The sequence below is a fragment of the Canis aureus genome, chromosome 18 (assembly GCF_053574225.1).
Source record: "Canis aureus isolate CA01 chromosome 18, VMU_Caureus_v.1.0, whole genome shotgun sequence".
Lineage (NCBI taxonomy): Eukaryota > Metazoa > Chordata > Mammalia > Carnivora > Canidae > Canis > Canis aureus.
In genome coordinates this window covers 9,972,471-9,988,891 of record NC_135628.1, presented here as the reverse complement: position 1 = coordinate 9,988,891, position 16,421 = coordinate 9,972,471, and the positions used below count along the sequence as shown (strand labels likewise).

The following is a 16,421-nucleotide window of genomic DNA, read 5'->3' as shown; positions in this document are numbered from 1 at the left end:
TATACAGTGACATGCTACTAACAAAGCACTTTGAAATATGGACTGGGGGACCGATAGGCAAATATACACAAGATGGTAAAGAGAGATGAGCAGATGTACAGATAGAAATCCAGTAGAAACTAGCTAGAAGTCCTTTACCAGTAAACCTAAGAGGTAAGTACTTTCTACTAACATCAGCCAGCTATGCTAATCACACTGACAAGGAGAATGGTGGAGAGAAAATTGCCCTCAAGTAGCAAACGGAAGCGAACTCTAGAGAATGGTCTATGTGCACCAGAAGCTGAAGTGTGCTACTTAGGAAAACATGAGAAAATTGACATTTACTGTGGCCATTCTCCAATCAAGGCTCTATAGGATTCCATTCCTTGAAATCAAAGGTTTCAGTCACAATAATGAAAACAATTAGGGATGGATGAAAAAAGAGAGGACGTGGTCTCACAAGCAGAAGCTTTGCCTCTGTGGTCCCAGAGGTTTGAGAGTACTCTGTATCAATTAAAACCATTGAAAGATATCAATGCTTTCAGGGAACCTACCCTTTTATAATTTAAGAAAAAGAAGGAAAGAAATACTACTAGGGCCTACCTGAAAGGAAATTAACTAGACATTAATGACTATACTAATGCTTAATAAGTATGGCAGTTATCTTCTCAAGAGCTTTCCTTTAATGTTTTTGTGCTCTACTCATGGATTTTCCTTTAACTTTTCTGTCACTCATAACCCAAGTACAGAAAGTAAGAGAAAAAAGAAAGATGTACTGGTCCACATTCTCCTAAACTACAAATACTAAAGAAACTATGCATCCCTCAGCAAAGAACTAGGACAAAGATGAAGGTAAGAGAATAAGGATGCTATTTTCAGTGAAGTTTCAGAGAACTGCAATTCTTTATAGCTTTTATGATCTTGAACTCACTTGGCTTGAGGTTATTTCTCCACCTCCAATCCACCCCAGTGATGGAGAGTAGAAGGGCTGGGTGGGGGCTTGGGGGGGGGGGTTGGAGAGGCAGGTGCAAGCAGGAAGACTTACTATATCTTTTAAGAGGAAAGAATGTCTTTCCTCGTCTAAATGCTTGTTCAAGCAAACTGCTACCATAGATTAGCCCTAATATATCAGTTCCAGTATAATAAAGTTTTGTTTACAGGACAATCCTATATGTTTTGGCGGGTGGGGGGGATTGCAGTATATGTGTATATTCATGAGATAATTTCAAGTTGTATTACCAGCACAAATTAAAGTGGCCAGTTGTCAGCATATCAAAATAAATAATGATGAGAAAACTGTCTACAGATACACATTTTAAAGCATCATCACACACCATTTTTTACACTAAATTAAATGTCTGGCCAATAGCTAAAATCACTGATCATGGAGCTGGTAGGTGTATGCTTTATCATTTCCTTTTATTTCCAGGGCAGCATGATGGTTATTATTTTTTATTCCTCTAAGCTTTCTAGCTACTCACTCTATTTTTCATGTTCAAGGCAAACAATGACATCCAAGAAAAAACAAGGCTTTCGCTGATTTCACTAGTCCTTCAGCCTTCAGTTTGAAATTAAATCTAGCATTACCATATCACTGAATTCAAATTATAGAGCTCCTTCATTTGTCATCAAATACACTTTAGACTCAACAAAAGTAAAAATTATTTGCTTTGCATAAAATATGTTATATATATAATACAAAATACAGGACTGTAGAAAATATTTCACTCTTTTATACACTAATAGAACAAACAGAAAAGCTAGGTAGAGAGGAGAGGCTAAAAGTGGTTCAAAGGATGGGCACTGAAGTCAGTCACACTCAGGAGCAAATTCTTTTATAGATGTGTCACCAATAATATGTGACCCTGGGCAGGTGGCCATCTCTGGAGCCCTGCTTTCCTCAATAGTCTGGCTTCAAAAGCCACACTCTTTTACCACTATGGGCATACTGTTTCTCTATATAAAACAAGATTATTCATCTCTGTAGGTGGGTAGGCACACAGGTATCTGTGTATATCGTTATATAATGTAAATCAGTCTCATCACGTTCATGACTAAGCAGTTTGACTATCTAGAGTGTGACTCTAGGGAAAAAGAGCTTCCCAAGTTTGACAGTCATCCTAGTGACCCAAATGAGAATACATGTATAACACCTAATAGAAAGTCTGACACAGCAAACATCAATTATGCTACTTTCTTTCCCTTAGAGCAAGCTTTGAAGAATAGAAATGCATTGACCACCGCATATCTGAACTAGGAGGTAATAGAATGTTCCAGGGATGGCAAGGGTAAGAAGGAATAAAGGCATACAGTCTTGTTCACCACTTCTTCCAAGGCCAGCGTGACTTACCAGGTTTCCAGTTTAACAAAGTTAAATGACTTAATACAGGCCACAGTACATTACTTTGCATTTTGAATGATTTCCTTTTTTTAATTAATATTCTTTGCAGTGTTCCTCCCCCAAACTGCAGGTTAGAAAACTAAGGCAAAAAATAGATTCACTATTTTACTTAGCCTCACAAAACAATTTAAATTCCATTACTGCATGTAAAATGCATTCGTTACATCACAGTTACATTTGCTAACAGAACACTTCCAGAAATATAGTCAAAAACTGCAGCTAGGTAAGATGTTGCTGTTTAAATGCACACGCACACACACACACACACACACACACACACACACACACACCTGTATGCTCTTACTTCCAAACAAACTGCGTTGACTGAACCTGACTTTTAATGTACTATTAAAAGTAATTCCTGTGAAGGCAAATAACTTTATATTCCTTCCTCCTGACTTGGAAGTATTTTAGGTTAGTAGCACAATCCAGTTTCTAAAGTAAGATGATTCTAGCATTTTTTACTCTCAAACACGTCTTGGGACTAGTGAGTGCCTTTAGAAAATGAAGTCAGGCCAAACAAAAATTGAACTTCTATGAGCTAAGCAAGAAAACCTTTTCGAAAAGGGCACTTTGCATTTTACATCCTTTCTGTACACATCTCTCCCCCCACCACCCTGCCCTCATTCTCCATCTCTGTTTAGGGATGAAAGCATTCATTCCCCAAAGAAGGCTATGTGGCACTATTTCTACATCAGGAACAATGTGGGAGAAGCAGTTGAAGGGGGATGCTCACAGAGGCAGGGGAGGGGGGTAGCTACATGGAAATCTAGATTTACCGAGATTGGACAGAAGGCAACTGGAGCAAACAGAAGTTACGTTTACACAGAACAACCTGATCAACTATATATCCAAGTGGAGGAAGTAATTTTCTCCCAGACTTACCGAGAAACCAATAAAATCAGAATACAACAATGAATTTTTAAAACCTTCATCAACCACCATCAGATTACCTTATGCCTTGAAAATAATTATAAGGTCCCATTCCCCGTATGTTAAAGGCAAAAGCAATTTTTTTTCTTATTTAAGTAGGCTCCACACCCAGCATGGAGCCCAACACAGGGCTTGAACTCTCGACCCTGAGATCAAGACCTGAGCTGAGACTGCAGGTGCCCCAGAGGCAAATATTTTTTAAATAAAAACACTACACTATAACATAAGTATAAGCAACTCCAACAAAGTTCTTTGTTTCCTGTGATAACTTTTAAAAATATCCTATGCAAATTTCCTTAAAAAAATTGTATTTTTGTTTCTCTTTCCCTGGGTTTGTATTTAGTCTGCAAATTGAAAAATCTAAAACTGCCACCATCACTAATTGCTTTTCTTCCTATGTCTTCCAACAAAATATTAAATATTTTAAGATGTAAAATATTTAGTTTAAATAAAAGTGCATGAATTGTTTGTTTTGAAAGAGAGAAGTCTTGATTCTAGCTGACACCAGATATAAATCAGTAAAGGGTTGGGAACATACCAAGTTTGGAGTGCCTGGTCCATCCAGATGGAGCTGCAAGTCTAGAGCTCAAGAGAAATTTGGATGGGAGCTCTGGATTTGGGAGTCATATGCACAGTTTAATCAAGGAAAGTGGATGACTGCCCAAGAGGGTGCGAAGAGTAAAAAGAGAAGATCAAATACAGAGCTCAAGTGAATAGCCACTTTTTTGAGCAGGATAAAGACAGAAGAAACAGCTAAGACTGAAAACAAGTCACAGAGGTAAGAAAACCGAGTCACAGCTCATGAGGCAAGGGAGGAGTTTGGAGAGGGGAATAGCTAACCATGTAGACTGGGCAGCGATCAAACACCGGAGGAGAGGCTGAGTTTGGCAATCTGAAGTCCATGGCAACCTCACTGAGCTGTGCTTCAGGAGAATGGATGACTTGGGCAGAAGCCAGGCTTCAGTGCATGGAGTGTTAATAGGAAATGCATAAATAGACACGCTGAGTAAAAACAACCATTTAAAGATGGAAAAAATAAAGATGGAAGAAAAAAGAAAATGGAAAAATTTGAGGGGAAAAATTTAAGGTTTTCTTGCTTAGCTTATAGAGTCCCTGGTCTGAGGGACTCCCCCCCCCCTTTCTTCTTCTTTTTGAATGATTTAGCCTACTTGAGGGCTCTCGGGAGAAAAAAAAATAAAATACAGAAGAAAGTTAATAGGAAGCAGACAGTGATAGAAGAGCACAGGTGGAAGCTTTGCTCTCTGAAGTGAATTCAAATGCCTTTCTCCCACTCCAGCAGTAGGGTAAGAATGAATGAGTGGATAAACAAATCCAAAGGTACAGTAAAAATAAAACTGGGAGAATTTATGTCCAGGGGTAGAAAAGGGGTGGTAGAGATTTGTAATAAAAAACTTAGAAATGCTCTTAAAAACAATAAAACACTGAGCACCCATCCCCAGCTTCTTTAAAAGAAAAGATAGTTCTCATTTCTCCCAGCTTTTATAATCCTCAGTGGTGATTATTTCAGAGTAAGAAATGGAGGGGTGCTAATATGGTCCTTGCATGGGGGGTCCTCAATACCCAGAGATCTTGACTAGAGCGTGTTTGGGATTAGGTTGGTAAAAGCCTTCTCATCTGAGTGAGCAATGACTTAGAGATCAATAGGGAATTTCCTAGTAAATAGATTGTTCGGTAAACCTAGTTAAGAGATTCTAGATGGGTTAGCCAGTAGCACACTTAGAAGAGTGTAATTTAGATCCCTTTTGACATAACTTATTTGTACGTATTATTTTACATTACAACACTTACTCTGACCACACTATAGGTCTGCTTGCCATTATTTAAACTGTATCTCACCCATTCATTGTCTGTGAATCTTCAAGGCTATGTCCCATGTGTGTTTTTAAACTATTACTGATTTCTTGAAATTTCTCTCTTCCTTCATGTCAGTCCATTTTTAATTCAGTACTCAAGAGGCTAACTTACTTAGAAAGTCTCAGCTGTCTCTTTGGGATTTAGCAGTTACACCATGGCCTGGATAGATGGCACAAAGTCCACCCAGAACCTCTACTTGACATCGCCTTACACACCGCTCTCCCTGCACATGCAGGCAGGTCTGTGAGCGCCTCCAGAGAAGGCGCCAGACATTTTCAGCTTTCTAGCCTCTCAGCGGCTAACACAGGGACTTGCTCCTTGCAGCTGTTTGGTAACATTAAATGAGCTGAGTACTGTTCCCCTTGCACATTTAGTATTCTTTCAATATTGGAATAAACATTTCCTTAATTCCAGTCTACCTGTGATAACCATTACTGTTCTGCTCTGTTAACGCTCTTATTTATCCAGCTTCAAGCAGAGCCTCTGGGAAGGATTCCTGAGATCCCCAGCAGAATCAATCTCTCCTTTGTACCCCTACATCTGTTTATAATAGGTGCTACTACATATCATAATTATTTTTTAATGCTCTTTCCCTTTTAATACCTTTGAACTCCATTATCTTTTCTATCACCATATCTACTGCCTGGCACAATGTCTAGTACACAGCAAGTCCAAATAAATGTTTGCAAATGATTAGCACTTCCTCACTTTTCAATAAATCTATTTGTAGCTAATAAAAATATTAATTGGTATTTGTTTCTAGAAGAAAGGAAACACCTGAAACATAGTATTTCCTTCATAAAATTTCTTTTATAAATTATTCTCACCAACTCTGTGAGGTAAGCACATTTGCCACTATTTCCAACCTTATATTACAAATTGCAAAACCACTTACACAGAACATACCTGCCTAGCTCCAGTCAGTATCAGCTTCTATAATTACATTTAGCATGCAGACATCAAATAGTTTACTTTGCTGTACACTTAGGTTATTCCAAAAAAAACCGCAATAAAACATTTTTCACTTATTTTCAGAGGTTCTATTGCCTCAGCAGGAATATATTATTAATATCTTTTATAGGTCTAACAATCTTTGAATAATGCATTTTAGTGAATTATTGAAAAAGAATAAATTATTTTAAAGTAACACAAAATTGCCAATGTTTGGTATGTTATTTAATATGTTAGTTTCTAAAGGTGTAATAGACATTACTTAAAACTGACGTGGTCAGGTATAGGAAAGATGTACCCAAGTAATAGATTTTTGGCTTCCATTTACACTTACATGGAATTACAAAGATTTTATTAAATATTTGGATTAACACCATTTACTCTCATTTAAGGACAGTGGAAACCTAAATCTCATTAGTATCTTTGGAAGATGGGATGAGAGGCTAGAAACAATTTTTTTTTAATTTTTTTTTAATTTTTTTTTCAATTTTTTTTTTTAACTTATCAGTTCTGCTTCAAGTGATGCAAGTTTCTATGATCTAATTACACACGGGACTGACATTATCAATTGCTTCTGAAGACTAATTTCACAAAAGCATACAGTTGCAAGGAATAAAAATGAGACAGGCTGGGAGAATAGGAGAGACAACACTAGTGCCTCCTATATCCAAAGTAAAGAATCAATATAGTCAAAATCCAGTATAAAATTGCAATTGCATCACTCCACCAATTACTACACTACCTTTTTATTGTGTAAGAATTTTAGTATGAAGGTATTTTCATTTTTAAAAATAGACACATATAAATAGTTTTCTGAAGGCCTATTATGTGACCAAGTCCTTCCTCAGGATGCTTTACATGTTATCTCCTTTATTTTCATTTAATTACCCAACGAGAACTTTTTCACAAGTATATATGATTTTAAAATTCCTATTCCTTTCAGAACATTATAGATTTAATGTTTAGAAATTATCAGAAGAATACAAAATAAATTAAAAGCAACATACTCAGAACAGTTTATCTGAGGTCTCTCCGAATCTACAAATTTGCTTTGGCAATATGAACAAAACACTGCAATGTGCAGTCAAATTTAATTTTTCAAACCATGTTTAATTATGGCAGTACAAAAACTAAACAATCAAGATAATTAATCTTGTAGAATGAAGTAAATGTTTACATTGTTCACTCAAAAGAACAAAATGCATTGCAGTAGTAATCTTTTTACACAGCACCACACAAGTGAAGCATTGCCTTGCTCTTCATTTTAAGAATCAAACCATAAAATCAAACTAAGGGGAAAAAGTTCAATGAAATGACCCATTCAGCACTAGAAGTTTTAAAATTAAACAATGTGGCACTTTTCCCTACAGTTTTTTTTACAATCATTGTGAATATTAGAGGACGATGAATTTTCATTCAAAAAAAAGTTGTCGAGGACACCAAAAGAATGGTCTCATATTATTGTTTTCTAAGTAAATGTGTACTTTTTATAAAAAAGCCTTTCAGGACATCCACATGCAGAAGAATGAAACTAGACCACTCTCTTTCACCATACACAAAGATAAACTCAAAATGGATGAGAGATCTAAATGTGAGACAAGATTCCATCAAAATCCTAGAGGAGAACACAGGCAACACCCTTTTTGAACTCGGCCATAGTAACTTCTTGCAAGATACATCCACGAAGGCAAAAGAAACAAAAGCAAAAATGGACTATTGGGACTTCATCAAGATAAGAAGCTTTTGCACAGCAAAGGATACAGTCAACAAAACTCAAAGACAACCTACAGAATGGGAGAAGATATTTGCAAATGACATATCAGATAAAGGGCTAGTTTCCAAGATCTATAAAGAACTTATTAAACTCAACACCAAAGAAACAAACAATCCAATCATGAAATGGGCAAAAGACATGAACAGAAATCTCACAGAGGAAGACATAGACATGGCCAACATGCATATGAGAAAATGCTCTGCATCACTTGCCATCAGGGAAATACAAATCAAAACTACAATGAGATACCACCTCACACCAGTGAGAATGGGGAAAATTAACAAGGCAGGAAACCACAAATGTTGGAGAGGATGCGGAGAAAAGGGAACCCTCTTACACTGTTGGTGGGAATGTGAACTGGTGCAGCCACTCTGGAAAACTGTGTGGAGGTTCCTCAAACAGTTAAAAATATACCTGCCCTACGACCCAGCAATTGCACTGTTGGGGATTTACCCCAAAGATACAAATGCAATGAAACGCCGGGACACCTGCACCCCGATGTTTCTAGCAGCAATGGCCACGATAGCCAAACTGTGGAAGGAGCCGCGGTGTCCAACGAAAGATGAATGGATAAAGAAGATGTGGTTTATGTATACAATGGAATATTACTCAGCTATTAGAAATGACAAATACCCACCATTTGCTTCAACGTGGATGGAACTGGAGGGTATTATGCTGAGTGAAGTAAGTCAGTCGGAGAAGGACAAACATTATATGTTCTCATTCATTTGGGGAATATAAATAATAGTGAAAGGGAAAATAAGGGAAGGGAGAAGAAATGTGTGGGAAATATCAGAAAGGGAGACAGAACGTAAAGACTGCTAACTCTGGGAAACGAACTAGGGGTGGTAGAAGGGGAGGAGGGCGGGGGGTGGGAGTGAATGGGTGACGGGCACTGGGTGTTATTCTGTATGTTAGTAAATTGAACACCAATAAAATATATAAAAAAATAAAAAATAAAAAATAATAATAATAAAAAAAAAATTAAACAAAAAAAAAAAAAGCCTTTCAGTTTTAAAAGCAATACCTGCTCATTGAAAAAGAAAGAAGGAGAGACAAGGAGAAAGAAAAAAAAGAAAAATCAAAGCAGTGTACAGAAAGAGAAGATGAATATATGAAAATGTAAATCCTTCTCATTTTTCCTTAGTTTCTTTCTTCAGAAGTAACATTGTTAATGGTTCCTTGGAAATTAAAAGAAAAAAATCCTCTCTATATATGTTTGTTACTCATGTATCTATATAGCTTTGTCTATGCATAAATCACTCATACTATTTGCATTTTACATTTTATTTATTTTACTCATTCATGTATCTTAGACATCTCTGGTGGTACACTCAAAACTCTCTTATTGGTTTTCATAGCTGTGTAGTATTTCACTGAAGTAGTATTTCACAATTTATTTTATTCCTATGAGGTTGGTTCCAGATTTTCACTATTACAATGCTGCCCTAAACTTCCTAAAGTTTCTAGATTTCACACAGACTTCTTGAGATGATGATATATGATTTTACATGCCCTGAGGCTTAAAAATACTGAAAATGTTGAGGAAATAAAAACAGCAACTGTCATCAAGGTCGAGTAAGCCAATCAATTACTTTGTAAATAAACTAAGTATTTATAGGAAAATAATTCTCAGAGCAATATGGCTAATTTCTGACAAAGCAATCTTAATACATCCTTAAAAAGGTAAACAAAGATAAACAAAATTGTAGCACTGGGCTTCAACAGACTGAAGTGGAATATACCATCAGTTAAAAATGAAATATGAGCACCAATTCAACAAACCTTAAGGGAGGGATCAACTAGAAGGATGGAAAAAACAATAATGTTTAAAAACTCAACAGAACTAGAGCTTTACTCAGTACCATTACATTCTATCAAATGATAAATTGGCCCAATTCTAATGCTGAAATTGCAGTCTCAAAAATCTAAAGTAATTTTCTTCCCTGGAAATTTCCTGAACACAAAGCCACTGCTTTCAAATTAAAAGATTCTTCATACTTTGGAATTGCCACACATTAGTAGGGATTTAGAGGCAAATATCTGCCTTACAGTAACAAAAGTAACCAACAAGAAGGAAAAATGCTGACTGAATATAATTTTGAAACCAGTAGACAGATGACATTGCATAGTGTAATAGAGATTATGTGGATAAGTCAATTTTAGGGATACTTAGGTTGTAATTAAAATTTTTCTCCAATAATTCCAAAGCATTTTGAGATAAGTGTTTTTTTCTTGTCCTCCAGGAAGAATGCAATTACAGGAGGATAAACAAAGCCCTCTTTTTGCTCATTTTATTAAAAGAAGAAGAGGATGAAGAAGGAAGGGGAAAAGAGGGAGGAGGAGGAGAAGAATAAGGAGACAATAATGTTCTCTCTACTCTTTATAAACTTGCTGAAGGTTTGGCCTGACATGATGATTCTTCTAAATACAGCTCCAGACCCACCCACAGAATCATATAATACAGTGAGTGAGAACATGGGTCAGAAAGGTCGGGTTCATATTCTTGGTTCAACCACTCAATGGCAGAGTAACTTCAGGCAAGTTCTCTCTGAGCCTTGTTTTCCTAACTTGTACAAGTAGTTATTAACTCATAGGATCGCTGTGTGGCTTAATTGAGATAACAAACTCAAAGTGACAGTGCTGGGTCACTCTGGTTAACTGCAGCTCATTATGAAACAGTGATGCTTCCACTTCACATGTAGCTTATGCAGGAACCAGACCAGAATTGACAAGTATTCCCTAACTATGCATTGTAGATTTTTGCCATTATTCTTACCACTTCCTCTATAATCAATTATTTTTCCTCCATCATCAACTACCATAATTTTATCTTTTGTTGACACTTCTGCAAATGCATGGCATAAAAGCCTCCCCTCCGCCCCCCACTCCCACCCAGTCCTCATTTGTTATTGGAACCCAGTCACTGTAGGATCTTGTGTTCCCGTAATACTTATATCTGTCCTTATAGTTCTATGTCTTTGTCATATTTTTCTCTTTAGACTATAAGATCCTTGAGAGTACACTCTTACTTATTTTTGTAACCTCTTCAATACTTTTCATGTTGGGCCCAACTACTGAAGTGAATGTTTGAGAAGAGAATATGTGCTTTTCCAGAAGTATGTACAAACTGGCAGAGATCTGAAAAAGTATGTTTTAGCTCACCATGTCCTCCCGCAATGTGGTCCAAATTCCACCGAACGTGACAAACATGTTAGTCATTGTGTCTTGGAATTACAGTTCCCTAGTTTTCTTGGTGATATAATTTTTGCCCATTTCTCCCATGATTTTGCATTTATTTATATATGGAATGTGTTTCAAGAAAAGAATTAGAATAAACACATGCTCTGCCACCATTTCCAGAAATCTTGCCTTATTTTCTAAATAAATCGATATGTCTACTAATTAAAATACTTCAATTCTCTCATTTTTTAAAAGATCTTATTTATTTATCTTAAAGAGCGAGAGTGAAAGCATGAGGGGGAAGAAGCAGAAGGAGAGGGACAAGCAGACTGCGTGTACTAAACACAGAGCCCAATGGGAGGCTCAAACCCAAGACCCTGAGATCACAACCTGAGCCAAAATAAAAAGTCAGACACTTAATCAAATGAGCGATGCAGCACCCCCCCCCCCAATTCTCTCATTTAAACATCCAAGAATCTCTTTTTTAAGCTGTTTGATTCTAAAACTAAGTACTCTTACTTAGAGTCGATTGGCCAACTTACCTATCATTTTACCTGGTTTCTTTTTCTACTTTAAAATCACTATCACCAATACAACCACAGTCAACTAAAATAATACAGAAATAGGTGCATGGAATATGTAAAATAGAATCAAATATCAAATGTGTAGAAGTTGAAAGTGCTGAAAAGCAGTCTGAGGCTAAAAGGAAATGATTCTCCTTTAACACACTAAAAATATTACTGTATCTGAAAGGAGGAAAAAAGGCTAATTAATGTTAATCACTAGAATGTTATTATCCCGCAACAATGTTACTCTATATAATCTGACTTCAGTAAGAAGTTTACAGAATGATAGATTGATGTAACACACCAATTAGTGGGAGCATAAGCTTTATCCTTCATGATTGTTCTTTTTCTTGAAGGAACTTTAAGTAATTTACTATTGTTATTAACCTGATTGGGGTGCATTTTCATCAGAAGCTGCAAACTCTGCTAAAATAAAAATTCTAAACTTATAACATGAATGGGTGTCCTTTAGGGATCATGTTAAAACCACCAACTTCATTTCAGTAGATAGCTGATCCCACATAAAGTAGGTTGCTAGACAAAGTGTCACTGGTTTACCTCTAAATGATCCAGTCTCTTCAGGAAACGGGGTGTAGTTTTAATAAAATGGGACTCATAAGTTTTTATTACATTTATAATGAATGCTTTTCAGTTTTATAGGCTCTTTGAAGGAGCAATTTAGTTTCTCTATTAAAACATGACTTTATATCTTTCACAACTCTCAGGTTTCAATTTTATGTTGCTACCACTCTAAATATAAATGAAGATATTGAAGTTTTAATAAAGGTATAGAGTTATTTTCGCCGACGTGTATGGGATGCAAGCTTACAAAATCACGGGGAAAAGTACAGAAGATTAAAATCTCTTTCTAATCTGATTCCTTCTATATCCTTTCCATCATACAAAACCTCTCAAAACCAATCAATGGTTATATCAAGATATATAACATATTTAGATATTAATAAAACAGGATTTGTGATATTGCCTTTTCAGAATAAAGTATAATAAAATCCTTTTACATTGACTTATTGGTGCAGTAGAGAGTGTAACACTGTTTAATTTAACTTGGAGGATCTTTAATCAGTCCTTTTATTATACCTAGCACATCCATATAAAATTGTCAGATAGACTCGCTTTATTTACACCATCAAAGTCAAAGCCAAGCTCAAGAGCAGGGATTATGACAAATGAACTAACGACAAATATAGGCAATTAGGTATGTTTACTTTCCCAACTAAAGAACCCCATTATAAACTCAGTCCCTACTTAAGGAACTGATATTAAAGAAGTAAAGCAGGCCCATGAAAAACTCACTATCTGCTAGAGAAAAGGGAGAAACAGATACATAACCATCTGTAATCTGTTGTGATATGGCTATAATAGGAATCTGTATCTAGAATAGATAATGCAGAGCAGTAGTAGGGCCAGAGGAAGAGCAACCAACCCTGCCTAGCAGAGAAAAGACTTCATGGAAGTGCTGCTTCATGCAGAACTTGAAAGATTACTAGGAGTTCGTCAAACAGATTAAAGCTACAAAGGCTTTGTAAACAATAAGAGGAACCCACACATGATGGCTAGTCAAATTTAGTATGACTACACAAATTAAGATTTTAATTCTTTCTTGGTTCAATAATAATCTCAACAAAAATATAGTATTATGGTTAGAAAACAAGGAAATTTTTACCATATGCTTTTAGATTAAGTCTTCCACAAAGGCAAATTCAGATCCTATTCATACAATCATGATTCCCATTTTAGCTTGTTCAGGTATTTGGGAACAATTTATCTGTTCTCTTGAGAAAGTCGTATAAAAAATCTAGCATCACACACATATGTTTGGAGGGCCCAAATACATCTTTAAAAACACAACTCTTCTTTAAATGGAAATGCAAAGCATGCCTACATCCTACAGCTATATAATGAAAATCAATGTGTTGTCCCCAACTGACATTTATCATATCAAATCCACAGGCAATTGCCTCAATTTCAGGAATGCAATCTTTATGCAATTTTTAGAGAATTACACTCTACCCAAACTATGTGAAAAACTAGATACCAATCTCAAAGCACATCTTTCAAGAAGCAGCTTCTTTACTTGACTAAACATATTTCAAATGTTGTAATAAATATATCACTCCTAGGGATGCCTGGGTGGCTCAGCAGTTGAGCCTTTGGCTCAGGGCATGATCCTGGAGTCTGGGGATGGAATCCACATTGGACACCCTGCAATGAGCCTACATCTCCCTCTGCCTATGTCTCTGCCTCTCTCTGTGTCTTTCATAAATAAAATAAATAAAATCTTTAAATAAATAAATAACTCCTAAGATAAGAATTGAGAAACAATTAGAAGTCCAATGAAGGATTTCTTTTTCCTTTAATTTGCACGATCCCCACTCTTGGAAGAAAACATCAGTGCAATTAAAATTTACTAATGTAACTTAAATTTGCCTCGAAAAGGAAACTATCAACTGGAGTGCTGGCCCCTACGTCTACCTTACTAACAATTCTCTGATGACAAGTTTCAAGAATCAAAAATAACTGCACTTGTCATGCACTCAGAGCTTCCTGTCATGTAGAATTCATTGTCAGAGAAGTGTCTTCCTTTCTCCCATGGAAGCCTATCATTTAAACTGATTCTACTCCAAATATACCCAGAGGGGCAAAGATGAGTGTCCTCACAGTTAGTTTCACTCATGAACCCAGGCAGCGATTCAAGTGCCTCTTCTTTGTTCTAGGTGGCTGTGCTCTAATGATCGACAGTAAAGAGGATATGTAGAATTGACTTTTCACAGAGACTGGTTGAAACAGTGCTAAAAAATAGCATCAAAGGAAAACATTACCTGAGCAGGAAGGGAGTTTGGGAAAATGGACTAGTTCTCTTTAGGAATGGGATGAAGAGATAATGAGCGATTTTACTCAATGAACTCTAGGTGACCCAATACTGATTGATTAGTAGAGTAGAAATGGAGGTGAGTGTGCATGCGACGTTGGGGATTTGTAGACAGCTGACCACCTAAAATTCTTGGAAAATGGTGGATGGACACAACCAGGTGAGCAAGACACAAAGAAATCTGTAAGTGCCCACCATATTGGGAGACCAAGTAGAGATGACTTGAGAGGTAGTTCTCGGCCCCAAATTACAAACACTGATAATCATGGGAAAGTAATCTAGACCCTTATAAAAAGTCCATTTTGCTATCTAGAAAATCAGCAGTAAAAATTAAAAGCTGCCAAAATAGAAATATATATTCAGAGATATCAGAAAAAAGGAAATGACTAATATTTAAAGGGATATTTCATTTAAGATGAATTGATTCATGAAACCAATGCTTCTGTAGAAAGAGCTCAATCACCTTAAGAAGCAAAGCATAAGTTTTGTGTTGTTTTGACTACATTTTTTTAATTTTTTTTTTTAACTGAAGCTACCCTATACGTCAGGCATTCTTCTTGGAAACAGGATACAGTGGTACACATAACAGATATACATTAGTGCTTTTGCAGTTTTGATTCTAATAGAGGAGACAGACAATAAGCCAATAAGAAAAATATACAGTAAGTCAGATGATAGTGGTGGTATAAAGCAAAATAAAGAAGCCAGGAAGATAGGGAATTGGGGGGGAAGATGTTACTTTAAATAAGATGGTAAGGGAAGGCAAGATACATATTTTTAAAGAAAATAAGCAATAATGTTTGGGAAAGAATAGGGATTACATTACACTTTCAAAAGTAAATGTTTTGTTTTGTTTGTAATTAAAACTGGAGGAGCAAAAAAAAAAAAATGCAAAAAATTAAGATTCCAGTGTCATCTGCCACTGGCTCTGTCACTGTCAAACATGTAAAATAATGTATCTCTGGCTCCCTCTTTTTCCATTTCCTGGAAGGAGGGGCATGGATCTGATACAAAGGACCCTAAACACTAAAAGGATCCTCAGGATATCATCCCCAACATTCAGTAGCAGAGCAACGTAATCCCCTCAAAATAGTTCCCGATTGAAAAAAAAAAATCACTGAAATTTAAAACTTCTCATGGAAACAATTTCCTTGTCTTGGGATCACATTACACTGCTTACCTTTGTAAGAGCTTTGTTAGGAATAAGTTTAAAATAGTTACTTTATTAATACAAAGAATCTACCCACTATAGAACTGCTGAATAGACCAGAAGCACTGATCAGTCATGCTCCTAAGTCTATCCATCCTAATCTATACTCAGAAAGGAAATAAATCTCACTTTAAAATAGTCATCTATCACCTTTTACAAGATCTGCATTTTAAAATGTTATTCTACAATAATATCATTTCTCTAGTGGGTGAGAAATTATTATGTCCTGTCCAAGAATGTTTCAATGACTGAGACAAATCCTGCTGCAAGTAGCTTTGAAAATACTTTCCAGAGTCCACCGTGTGCATTGATGCAAATGTTTCATAAGAGACATCTATCCTTAAAATGCAATTTACAATCCCCTTCTTTTTAAATAAATTACAATATGAACTGCAAGTCATAAAACAAAAATCTCATTTTAGTTTATAATAAACTCCAGAGCATATAGTCACCTCTGCATTAAAACACACATGAAAAATGTATATGTATAATTTGCCATGCATACTATGTACTCAATAATGTTTACTGATGTTTATTATATGTATTAGCACATACACATAAAGTAGCTGTATCTGATAATATTTCAATGATCTAAAAGCTCTCTTTTCCCATGAAAAATTTTAATACTATATACTTTGCTATTTAGATTAACAAAGAAC

General features: G+C 36.0%; 1 protein-coding gene and 1 long non-coding RNA gene across 9 annotated transcripts in view; one reads left to right on the top strand and one right to left on the bottom strand.

Moving 5' to 3' along the window:
- IMMP2L (inner mitochondrial membrane peptidase subunit 2) overlaps positions 1–16,421 on the bottom strand; it is an 845,985-nt gene that overhangs the window by 505,110 nt on the left and 324,454 nt on the right. The gene's annotated exons all lie outside the window — the stretch shown is intronic.
- Positions 1–16,421, top strand: part of LOC144288563 (uncharacterized) — a 53,641-nt gene that overhangs the window by 14,260 nt on the left and 22,960 nt on the right. Inside the window, exons 3-6 of one of the 4 annotated variants that reach the window (XR_013356510.1) lie at positions 724–831; positions 2,187–2,267; positions 10,160–10,379; positions 10,916–11,279. This is a non-coding gene — a long non-coding RNA (uncharacterized LOC144288563). Of the gene's footprint in view, positions 1–723; positions 832–2,186; positions 2,268–10,159; positions 11,280–16,421 lie in introns of those variants that run through there. The other 3 variants (XR_013356511.1, XR_013356512.1, XR_013356509.1) reach the window with 3 other exon arrangements.